The sequence below is a fragment of the Columba livia genome, chromosome 15 (assembly GCF_036013475.1).
Source record: "Columba livia isolate bColLiv1 breed racing homer chromosome 15, bColLiv1.pat.W.v2, whole genome shotgun sequence".
In the NCBI taxonomy this organism is placed as follows: Eukaryota; Metazoa; Chordata; class Aves; order Columbiformes; family Columbidae; genus Columba; species Columba livia.
The window spans coordinates 16,835,375-16,845,243 of NC_088616.1; the positions used below are offsets into that span (position 1 = coordinate 16,835,375).

The window sequence follows — 9,869 nt, forward strand, 5'->3', positions numbered from 1 at the left end:
TGCTTATCTCCCAGAAAAGAAGGCCCGGCAGCTAGCAAGCACCACAGAATTCCCACACACCACGGCATTGTCTATGGCTCTTAGAAAGGTGAAACTGGCTTGAGCAGATGCCCGTGTTCTTAACACCAGCAGCCTGCACGCCTAGAGAAAGGAGATGACAGCCCGCTGCTTCTCCCGAGGCAGCACGAAGAACTGTGCCTTGGAATCGCAAGCGCCAGATTTAAAAACATTTCCACAGCCCTGATGAGTCGCGCTGCAAACCGGCAGCACCCCAAGCACAGGCTAAGGCTGCGCTGCACAACACATCAAGTCCTTAAATCTCGACGCACACGCCTCTCCACCCTGCGAGGATGGTGGCTTTGATAAAGGCGCAGAGCTGGGAAGCACAGGAGTTCATTTACAGAAAGCTTTTAGCGTGAGGCAGTTCTGCTCTTTTCAGTGTATAAATCTTTCTCTTTTTCCCCCTCGCTCTTCTGATTTTTTCAATGTTATTATCTCAATGCTTTTTCCTTGGTACCAGTTCCTCTGAACTCGAGTTCACAATGACTCACAGCAGGGAGGCACACAGAGCTTCCACTGAAGCCTCCTCCCTGGAGAAGCTGCACAATGCTGCCTGTTACTGAGCAGCTTGAAACGCTGGCTTAATGGCACGCATGTCCTGAGCACCCTTCCACAGGCTCGCCCAGGGACCACGGAGCCGTCTCTCCGCTCTGTGCCGCCGTCCCCGCTGGCGGGGCACAGGGCACAGGGGCTGCAGGCCTCAGACCGGCTGGGGCCGCCAGCACCACTCCGCAGCAAATTCAAGTGGTGGGCTCCAAAGCTACGTGCAGCCACTTTTTTACCCACCAGTGAAAGCCCTAAAAACTATTAGAAAAACCCAGCACATCTTAGGGAAGGGTTAAATTTGGGGGTGTTTTCCTTGATCATCATCATTCCTCTACCCCCCCAAATCAGAGGTGGAATGGAGTGAAGATACTGCAGATGTTGTGGCAGTTCTGGGATGAGGGGTGAAAGCTTCTCTGCTGCTGCTCAGTAGAAGACCTCTTTAGTAGAACTAAACCATCCATAGCAGATCATCTTGTTGCAGTTTAAAAAGTCAGCCGCCTCTTCTTCCACTCCCACACAGTATTTATTGAGCAGAAGAGGACAGATATTAGAGATACACAAACATAAAGCTCTGGAAGGAATTAGACTCCTCCAGTCTCGTTAATGATGACAAAAGCCAGACGGTTCTGCCTTTGTGTGGGCTTTAGCCCTGCAAGCTTGAGGACAGAGTCCTGCAGGCTGACAACAGGATCCAGGGCCATTACCTGCTATTGGCAAACCCTCCAACTACCCTACCAGTCATTTCAACCTGGCAGGTGAAATCCAATACCATGCACTGACTCACAAATAGCTATTAACTTTCACAAGTCTTTCACCTGAATCTCCTCTTAGAAGCTTCTGAGGAAAACACGAGGTAATAGAAAGTGTAGGTGAAGTGACAGGTTGGACTGATTGCACACAACAAACAAAGCACCTGGGGCTTCAGTTTGTCACAGCTTGCTTTGGACGAACAGGACCACGATGTGAGCCCAGCAGTGGCTCAGCATTACCGGCTACTGCTCGCTTCTTTATTAAACTCACCTTGTGATGCTGACCATGCCTTGACACATTTGCTTCTGCGTTAACCATCTGCAAGAGAAGGTTCTCAGAAGAAGGTCTGTCTTCTTCCACAGACTTCTCTGTCTCTGTTCCAGCCCCAGCACCATAATAACATCTAGAGGTTGTCTTAGCATGTATAAAATCAGTACTAGTTATAATAATAGAAATAACGATGGGTTTTACGGTCTTGTGGCCCGTATAGCAATGTGTTGAGACATTAGTCACATTAAGTCCAAGATGATAATGGTAACATTCAACCCCTGCCCCCTGCGATGACTAGACACAGGGTGCTGGTCGATCGCTTACAGCAAAATCGTTGTTTACAAGGTACTGAAGAGATGGCAGCACTGCACTATTAAAAACATATTAAATTAATTCAATTCACACAATCAGCCACAACAATAAAAAGGAGGCAGTATGTCACTACCAGGAGAGCATGCAGCTGCCTTCGACAGCATGCAAAGATGAACCCTCCTCATCAAACGTGGCACGCAGGCAGAGACGGGGCAGGTTCTGCTCCCGCTTTCTCTGTAACCTTCACGGGATGTGACAAGAGGAAATGTAGAAAATGGGGAGTTCTCCCCCCGCTCCTCGCCCTCACCCTGCTCCTTTTAGCAATTTAAGAACAGCACAGATTAGAAACAGCACTTTCCTTCCACCCTGGATTGCTCCCCATAGGGAATCGCCTGCGGAACAGAAGTGTCGGACGTGCACCTTCCCAGAACCACAGAGGCAGACGAGCTCTGTGCAGCTGGGACGGGATTCCCGTTCCTGTCCCCGTGCCACGTACCGACCCTGTTCACTGGGTCTGTGAGCCCCCCCGATCCTGGGGCGCTGAGCCAAGGGGCTCAGATGGAGGCTCCGAGCTGAATGAAGCCCAGAAAGGTGCTGCAGTTTGCCAAAACACCACAATATTGAAAAACCTACCAAAAAATCAGCTGCCCAGTGGGGGAGGGTTATAGTCTTACAGTGGAACTTCCTCCTTCATGTCATTGAGGAGTCCAAATCATCTTTTTCTCCAGTATGAGATCAGCCATTTCCATGTGATCACACAACAGTAGGAAGAGAAACTAGCCAAAAGAGCAGAAATTGCAAGCCAGGCGACACTGGAGAGGAGAGGAACACGTGCCCTGACACAGCGGTATCCGCAGTCTGTGGGTAAAAGGCAGCTGGATTAGGCACAAATCAAGTTAACAGAGGGTGGAGAAAGAATATCCTCCCTTCCCCAAGGACACCCCGTTAAAGGGCTTCAGCGCAACAGGGCCGAGCTGGCCCGCAAGCTGCTGGACGGTGCTCCGCCCTGGGCCAGCTGCAATGGTGTCCCCAGCCTTCAGCTCCTTCTGGCCCCCTCTGCGGCGCTGGAGGAGGAAGGTTCGTTAGGTTCCGTCAGACTCCCACTGGCATTGCAGCAGTCCGAGCTGGCCTAGCGTGCCCGTCTGCTCTGCCCAGCACAGTCCCCGCTCGCTGCGGCGGGGAGACCTGTCCTCCCTGTGCATGCGGCGCTGCTGGAACACCAGTACTCCATGAACCAACACAGACCATTCAGAAATTGTTATCACACTTCTGCAATCCATGCTCAAGGACTGCTGTAAGACAAAGCAGCGCCTTGCTTTCCACTCTCAGGCTGATCCTGACAGTATTTAAACATGCAGCTACAGTCCTATGATAAAGCATTAATACAACAGACATGCAGCTACAGTCTTATGATGAAGCATGAATACAACAGATCCCAAGGATATTTATGCTGTTAAGGTACCTTTTGAAATGGTTACTTGACTCCCATTAGATCCTATGCTACAGTAACATTTCCTGAGAGTTTATTTGTATTTCAAAGAACACACTGACCATGTTCACACTTTCCAATATTTCTTCCAGACATGAGGGATTATTTACCCACGCTTGCATGCAAATATCTCATCTAATTCATTCTGTTCTTTTAAAATGCTGTTTAAATAAAGCTTTTCAGGGAAATAGAGCCTGTTTCAATTTATCTTAGTTGAAACTAGGACTATAAATCTCCTCAGTTTCCTTTATTGATCTTACACAAAATTACAAATATAAATTACAGCTGCTGCAAATTAAATGTTCTAATGACTGTGTTTGAAAGCAAATGCAATAGCATCAATAACACATTAGATAAGACACAGCGAGAACAGCACAAAGCTACTATTCACTGGTGAAATCCCACAGATTGCTGTGGAAACGCCGGCCGGGGCCTCTCCCGCAGCCAGACTGCGCTCCTGTCTCTGGTGCATCTGTAAAACCAGCTACACCAGGTCTACGGGACCTGCACATGACTTCAGGTTCCCACCAAGAACATGAAGGTTGTCAACTGCTCCGTTAGACAGCATTGCTCCAGGGCCTGACGGCCACTAAAAGCGCTAATCTTGGAAGTCTTTCTTGCAAATGCACCATAAATGGCAAGATTTGGCTGAAAATGTATCAACTGTCTTTAGGAAACTGGAAGGACTTTGTACACTGGACCAAGGCACCTGAGGAGACCACACATGTTCCATACGGCCCATACCGAAACATATAAACATATCTCCAGATTAACTGTCCCATCCGTCCTCTTTATTCTCGATCTCACTAAAAACACTGGCCACAGGGTCATGCTCCACAAGGGCAAATATCAAGTGATGCTGCATCAGGTGTGATACATTCCTTACGAAGACGCTCCTACATTCCCAGGAAAACCAACTCCCTGTATGCTTTCTTAAGTGTTACCTGATCACAAAGCCTCTCTGAATACGTACATCCACGTGTAGTCAAGGTATTAACATTCCTACAAATTTTATGAAATGGGCACCTCCGTAACTAGACAAACAAACTCTCAATTTATATTTAACACGAAAAACAAGGACTGGAAATGCCGTTGTCTTTGTGGCTCACAGAACTAATTGCTTCTCAGCAGAATTCAGCTGGTTTGACAGACACCATTGTTTCAGGGCCTAACAGCCATTGGAAGTGTTGCTATTGAAGTCTTGCTTCTAAATGCACCATAAATGGCGAGATTTGGCTGAAACTCCACTGGCTGTCTTCAGGAAACCAGAAAGACTTTGCACACTGGGCCGAGACGGGAATCCCAGGCTGGTATGTGGTGCTGAACTGGAAGGGCAGACCTGACAGACCCTCCTGGGCTCTGGGCTGTCCCTTGGACTACACCTTGACCATCTTCCCTCATCACATAACAGAGAAGAAAACTGCTGGAGCAGCAGTCTCTGTTGTGCTGCTTGTGCTCTGGCGTCGGTCAGGCTGCTGTGGAAGAGTGACCTCCACCGATACCCGGCAGTGCCGGCATCTCTACGGTTTTGGAGGAAGAAGCTGGATTTATTTCTCCAGATCAAAGCACTCAGCCAAGTTCCCCCAATCCTTGTGATGATTCAGGCACCATTTGCTGTTTTAATAGTGAAACTAGTGGGCATTGCAGTCATATTCCAAAGCTCTTGTCAATAAAGCCGGTAGACCCACATCTCTGAGGGGCAAGAACAGATGGCCCTGATGCAGGGACAGCATTTATATAAACCAGTCTCTGACATTCTGTGTTATCCTCCACTGTACATCAGTTTCTGTAATTTCATTCATGATTTACTTTGACCTTTAGCTGTGTTTGATATTTTGTGGTACCAAAACTCGACACATAGTGAAGGCAATTTGAAGAAAACACCAGCCAGCAAGCTAAATATCCACACAGAAAAGGCAGATTTGATAGAGAACTGATGAAAATCATTGTCTTGCTGAAAGCCTAGAAAGACGCCCCCACTTCGGCCTCGAGGTGCCCAAAGCACGAGCTCCTTCTGCCCTAACACTGCAGATTTCCACTTATTCTTTCTCAAAACAGCCAGGTCTTTATTCAGCAATTCTGGGCAGCAATGCTGTACGTACCTGGCTTTAGGAAGATTTTTCTCCTTTCCATTAATATTACTTAGCCCAAGCTACTCTGCATGTATGCATTCACACATGTATCAATTTCACTATCTTCCATGGAAATATGCTGCAAAAATCATCTGCTAGATGCAAAAGTTCAGCTGCGAGAGTTATTAACATCCACCAGTAAATGCTGTAATCTTGGTGTTAAATGGCAAAGCAGCAATTACAGAGATCAGGTTAAATACCTTCCACAATGCCTACGAGCTATAAGCCTTGAAACATTTGCTGTTGGAACAGTAACTCGGCAGCGCGGGCCTGGGTACAGCGAGCCGGGGCGCAAAGACCCCGGGGCCTGTGGCTCCGGCCCCTCCTCTGCCGTTGTTTGCAGAAGGGAAACGCACAACCTTTGGGCTCAAAACTCCCAGGGAGCTTTGCAGGCAAAAGAAACAGGAAAAAGTCTTTGATCACGTTTAAATATTTCAGAGAGGTGACCAGACTTTAGAGGCTTAATTACCTTCAGCCACGAGAGGGCACGGAGCGAGGGCACCGGCAAAGACAAAGAAAACGAGAACAAATGAACTTTTTCCAGGACAACGGGATGTTACTATTTATGAACCTGCAAGAGAATTAGAGCTGAAATAATTAGACAGAACAAGAGATTTTAATTAATGATGGTAATTCTTATGAAAGGAACCAGACGGCCGGCCCTAGAAACTGCCAGTTCTTCTTATTCACAACGTACATACAATCCGAGTGAGACCATCGCAAAGATCCCCAGCACAGACGTCACCCTGAGCTGAGTCCAACGTCTGACCGGTTGTACGTCTTGACTTTTGCTGCAGCCGAGCTCTGCAGTGTGAACACCTGTGCACTAAATCAATGCCTTGGTACAACAGATCCTTTGACACGGGTCAATTGATCTCTAACGACTTGAAGCAGCTTATAGCGGTGACCAAGAATCACAAAACCTACTGAAACAGAGTCACCCAGGTTCAAATGAGCACCGCGTCCCAACCTGGGAAGTCGTGGTGAATGGATTACAGGCAGGCAGAAAAGACCTTTCACTCACATCATGCCACTTTGATTAATTTCCTACCGTCGTGCCACTTCATTCTAGTCCGTGTGAGTTCCATGGCTGTGGGGGACGCGAGGCTCTGTGTCCCGGGAAGAGCAGCAGCTGCGGCATTTGTTCCGCAGTTGGAAGCTGCGGGGAAGGGACTGGTTTTTTAGTTGTTGTTAATAATATTCTGTAGTAATGAAATGTTAACAGAAGCCTTTCACCAACTACCTCTACAGCCTGTTCTCCGTGGCTGGATGGAGAATTCCACCTCCCCGAGCGCTGAGCAGACCGGCACGTGGGGGTACAAGTCCTCTGGTAGAGGGAAAACTAGTCTGGCTGGTCCCTGACAATGGAATTTCTAATCCCTGTTGGCTAAGCCACACAGCCGGCTTAAGCTAAATTTGAAAAGTAACCCCTTGCTGCAGCTCTCATAAGCTGCTATGGCATGGAGAGAGTGATCCTCACTGCTTCAGCCTGATGGGAAATAGATTAAGTCAGATGTATCAGCTTCACTTTAACATGAGTATTTCTATTACCTTGGTCAGAGAGTCTGTGCAGTCACTCTCCAAAACCTGCGATCATTAATTCAGCAATTATAGCTTTATGGTGGCGGGGAATCCTCAGTGTCTGAGCTGGCACTGGAAAGCTGTAATTCTGAATGGGACATGACATGAATTACTGGATTGCTGTAATTTTTCAGCTTTTCATGCATTTTCATTGGATATAAAAAAAAATACAGCAAGTAATTCACTTTTAATTATGCAATTTCAAAGACAGTAAGACAAGAGATGGATGAGTTTTTAAATGTCTGCTCTGCCTGGCCACCTGTGGTTAGAATAGAGAATCCAGCAGCTAATCGGGTAACCTGGCCCCCCGCGCTCCTGCCTGCGTGTGCACAGAATTACTTGGTTTCAGTATTCAGCACCATTACCAGAGCACAGAGCACAGGAAGGAAACTGCCAGGCAGCTGGGGAGCCGGGCAAGGCACATCTCAGCCCAAAGGCAGAGCTCATCTCAACCACCCAAAGGCAGAGCTCATCTCAACCACCCAAAGGCAGAGCTCATCTCAACCCAAAGGCAGAGCTCATCTCAACCCAAAGGCAGGGCTCATCTCAACCCAAAGGCAGAGCTCATCTCAGCCCAAAGGCAGGGCTCATCTCAACCACCCAAAGGCAGGGCTCATCTCAACCCAAAGGCAGAGCTCATCTCAACCCAAAGGCAGAGCTCATCTCAGCCCAAAGGCAGAGCTCATCTAAACCCAAAGGCAGAGCTCAACCCAAAGGCAGAGCTCAACCTGCCATCCCCCGTTCTTCAGGTGCTCAAGGAGAGCTGACACACAGCTGTCCTCACATCTGACAGCAACGCTAGACCTCACAGGCTTTCTGTTATTTGGCAATTAGCTTCCTGACATCAGGGCTTGGTTTTACTGGTACAGCATCCTCAGCCACTATTTCTCACGGGAAAATTTGCCCAATAGAGATATTATGAATAACTTCTAACTGGAATAACTTCACACCAGGACCACAGCATGCATCAGCTTCCACTGCCTGCGTCTCCACCCTCGGCCTCCTCACTGTTTCCTAGCGAAGTCTATGGCTGCAACCGCCTTTTACACACGCGTCCATGCACACACCTGAGAGTTCCTTGTGAAGGAGAAACAAGTTACGCTGCTCTCTAAGACAATGTTGTTATATAGTAAGATGGCAAGTGCGAGTAACGATGGCTTGTTAAAAGTCTAGTGGCTGTATCTAACAGCTGCAGCGTTCAGTGTGGTAATTACAGAGGCAAGAGATTGCTGAACATGTGTGAAAACAGAAATAATTGGGGTAGCAGTAACACAAAAGCCTCTCCAAGCCTAGAGCAATTGTTATTTTACCCTCCTACTGGTGTGCTACTTATGGAGGATACAGTGGTTAGAAACCAGCTCTCTTTAATGAACGTTCAGTTTAGGTGTTTTCTATTCAGGAGCCCCAAGGCTCCACATCCAGCACATCCACAGTACAGGACACAGAGGTGAAATTACTCAAACATCTTATCATCTTGCCCTGGAATGATACATCTGCCTCTTTTCCTTGGAAGCCTGAGAGAACTTTCAAGCAAGCAAATTAGCAATGCAGATCTCCAGCCACCTACTGACAAGAGGGTGCTGAAGAAGGTGCTTGCAAGGCACCGCTGTGCTGAGTTCTTCACCTTAGTACTTTCAAACCAGGTGGAAACCTTTCATTTTCTCTAATTTCTTCGTCCTCCTCTCCGCACTCAGAGGTGCCTCATTTCAGTCTCACTTCTCTAAGGGTGATTTCTTGCAGCTTCCTCAGCAGCTCCTGTGCGTGCCCGAGTCTTTTAGTGCTGTCCTGAGTGTCCAAAGGAACAAATCTTCCTCAAGGGGAGCGGGTGGCTGGAGTGGTGTCTTCTGTTATGTCCTTGGCACTGCTGTACAAATCTCACTCAGCTAACGCCACCTGCCCTGGAATTCAGACATATTCTCATGGTTTTTGAAACTCGGTGCTCCGCTTTGGCAGACCCACTGAGCACAGCCGTCAAATCCAGCCCGAGCTGAGCACCACCTCCACCTTACAGCCTCGGGAACCTCAGCTGTGTTAGTCACTTGCTGCCTTGGCCACTACTGCTTTTAAAGTTGTGTGAAACTCCCGCTCTTCACAAAGCGAAGCCCAGAATTGCCTGACTGACCTGTTCATCTGCATTACTTTTACAAGGATGTGCCTTGTTGGGCAGGGGAAAGTCGTCACTTCGGTCGCTTACCAGCATGTATCACCAGCTCATTCCCTAATTCTGCTCACCAGCCACTGAGTGATTTCTCTCTCGGTGTCCTCACGGAACACTTTGGCTAGATCGACAAAGCATCCGAACGCGCTCTTCCTCTATGAACTCCCAGTGAAGTCTAAGGCCACAGAGCTGAGGAACTGAGATACCGTCTTCCTTCTGCAGCAGGAAAAGCAGCTCTTGCTCGCTGTCAGCACAAGAGCGTGGACTTCTCTCCTTCCCGGTCTTGCTAAAGGAGAAGCTGAACCATACTTGTAACCTGAAGGAAATGAAGAGCACAGAAGACGTAGACAGTGTGATTAAGGACTTATTTTAAACTACAAAATAAAGCACAATTAATAGCTTGGTTTGAGGGAGACTAAAGACTTGTGTGGATTCTTCCATTCTCACCTGATATCACTATTATGTATCAACGGTTCTTATAACTGTCTCAAAATGAACTCTGCAACACACATCTGCTGCCGGCTCTGCCAACCGAAGACGGTATAAAGATCAGCTTGTAATGAGAATCAGT

The 9,869-nt window shown here is 47.9% G+C and overlaps 1 long non-coding RNA gene across 8 annotated transcripts in view; it reads right to left on the minus strand.

Annotated features, from left to right (window-relative positions):
• The window catches only part of LOC110356114 (uncharacterized), a 157,608-nt gene that overhangs the window by 22,226 nt on the left and 125,513 nt on the right, over positions 1 to 9,869 (minus strand). For 6 of the 8 annotated variants that reach the window (XR_010466417.1, XR_010466416.1, XR_010466415.1 and 3 more), the window contains 3 exons: positions 8,765 to 9,614; positions 7,111 to 7,228; positions 6,029 to 6,130 (listed from right to left, as the gene is read on the minus strand). The exons of 1 other annotated variant lie outside the window; for it this stretch is intronic. This is a non-coding gene — a long non-coding RNA (uncharacterized LOC110356114). Of the gene's footprint in view, positions 1 to 1,626; positions 5,998 to 6,028; positions 6,131 to 7,110; positions 7,229 to 8,764; positions 9,615 to 9,869 lie in introns of those variants that run through there. One more of the 8 variants, XR_010466422.1, reaches the window with a different exon arrangement.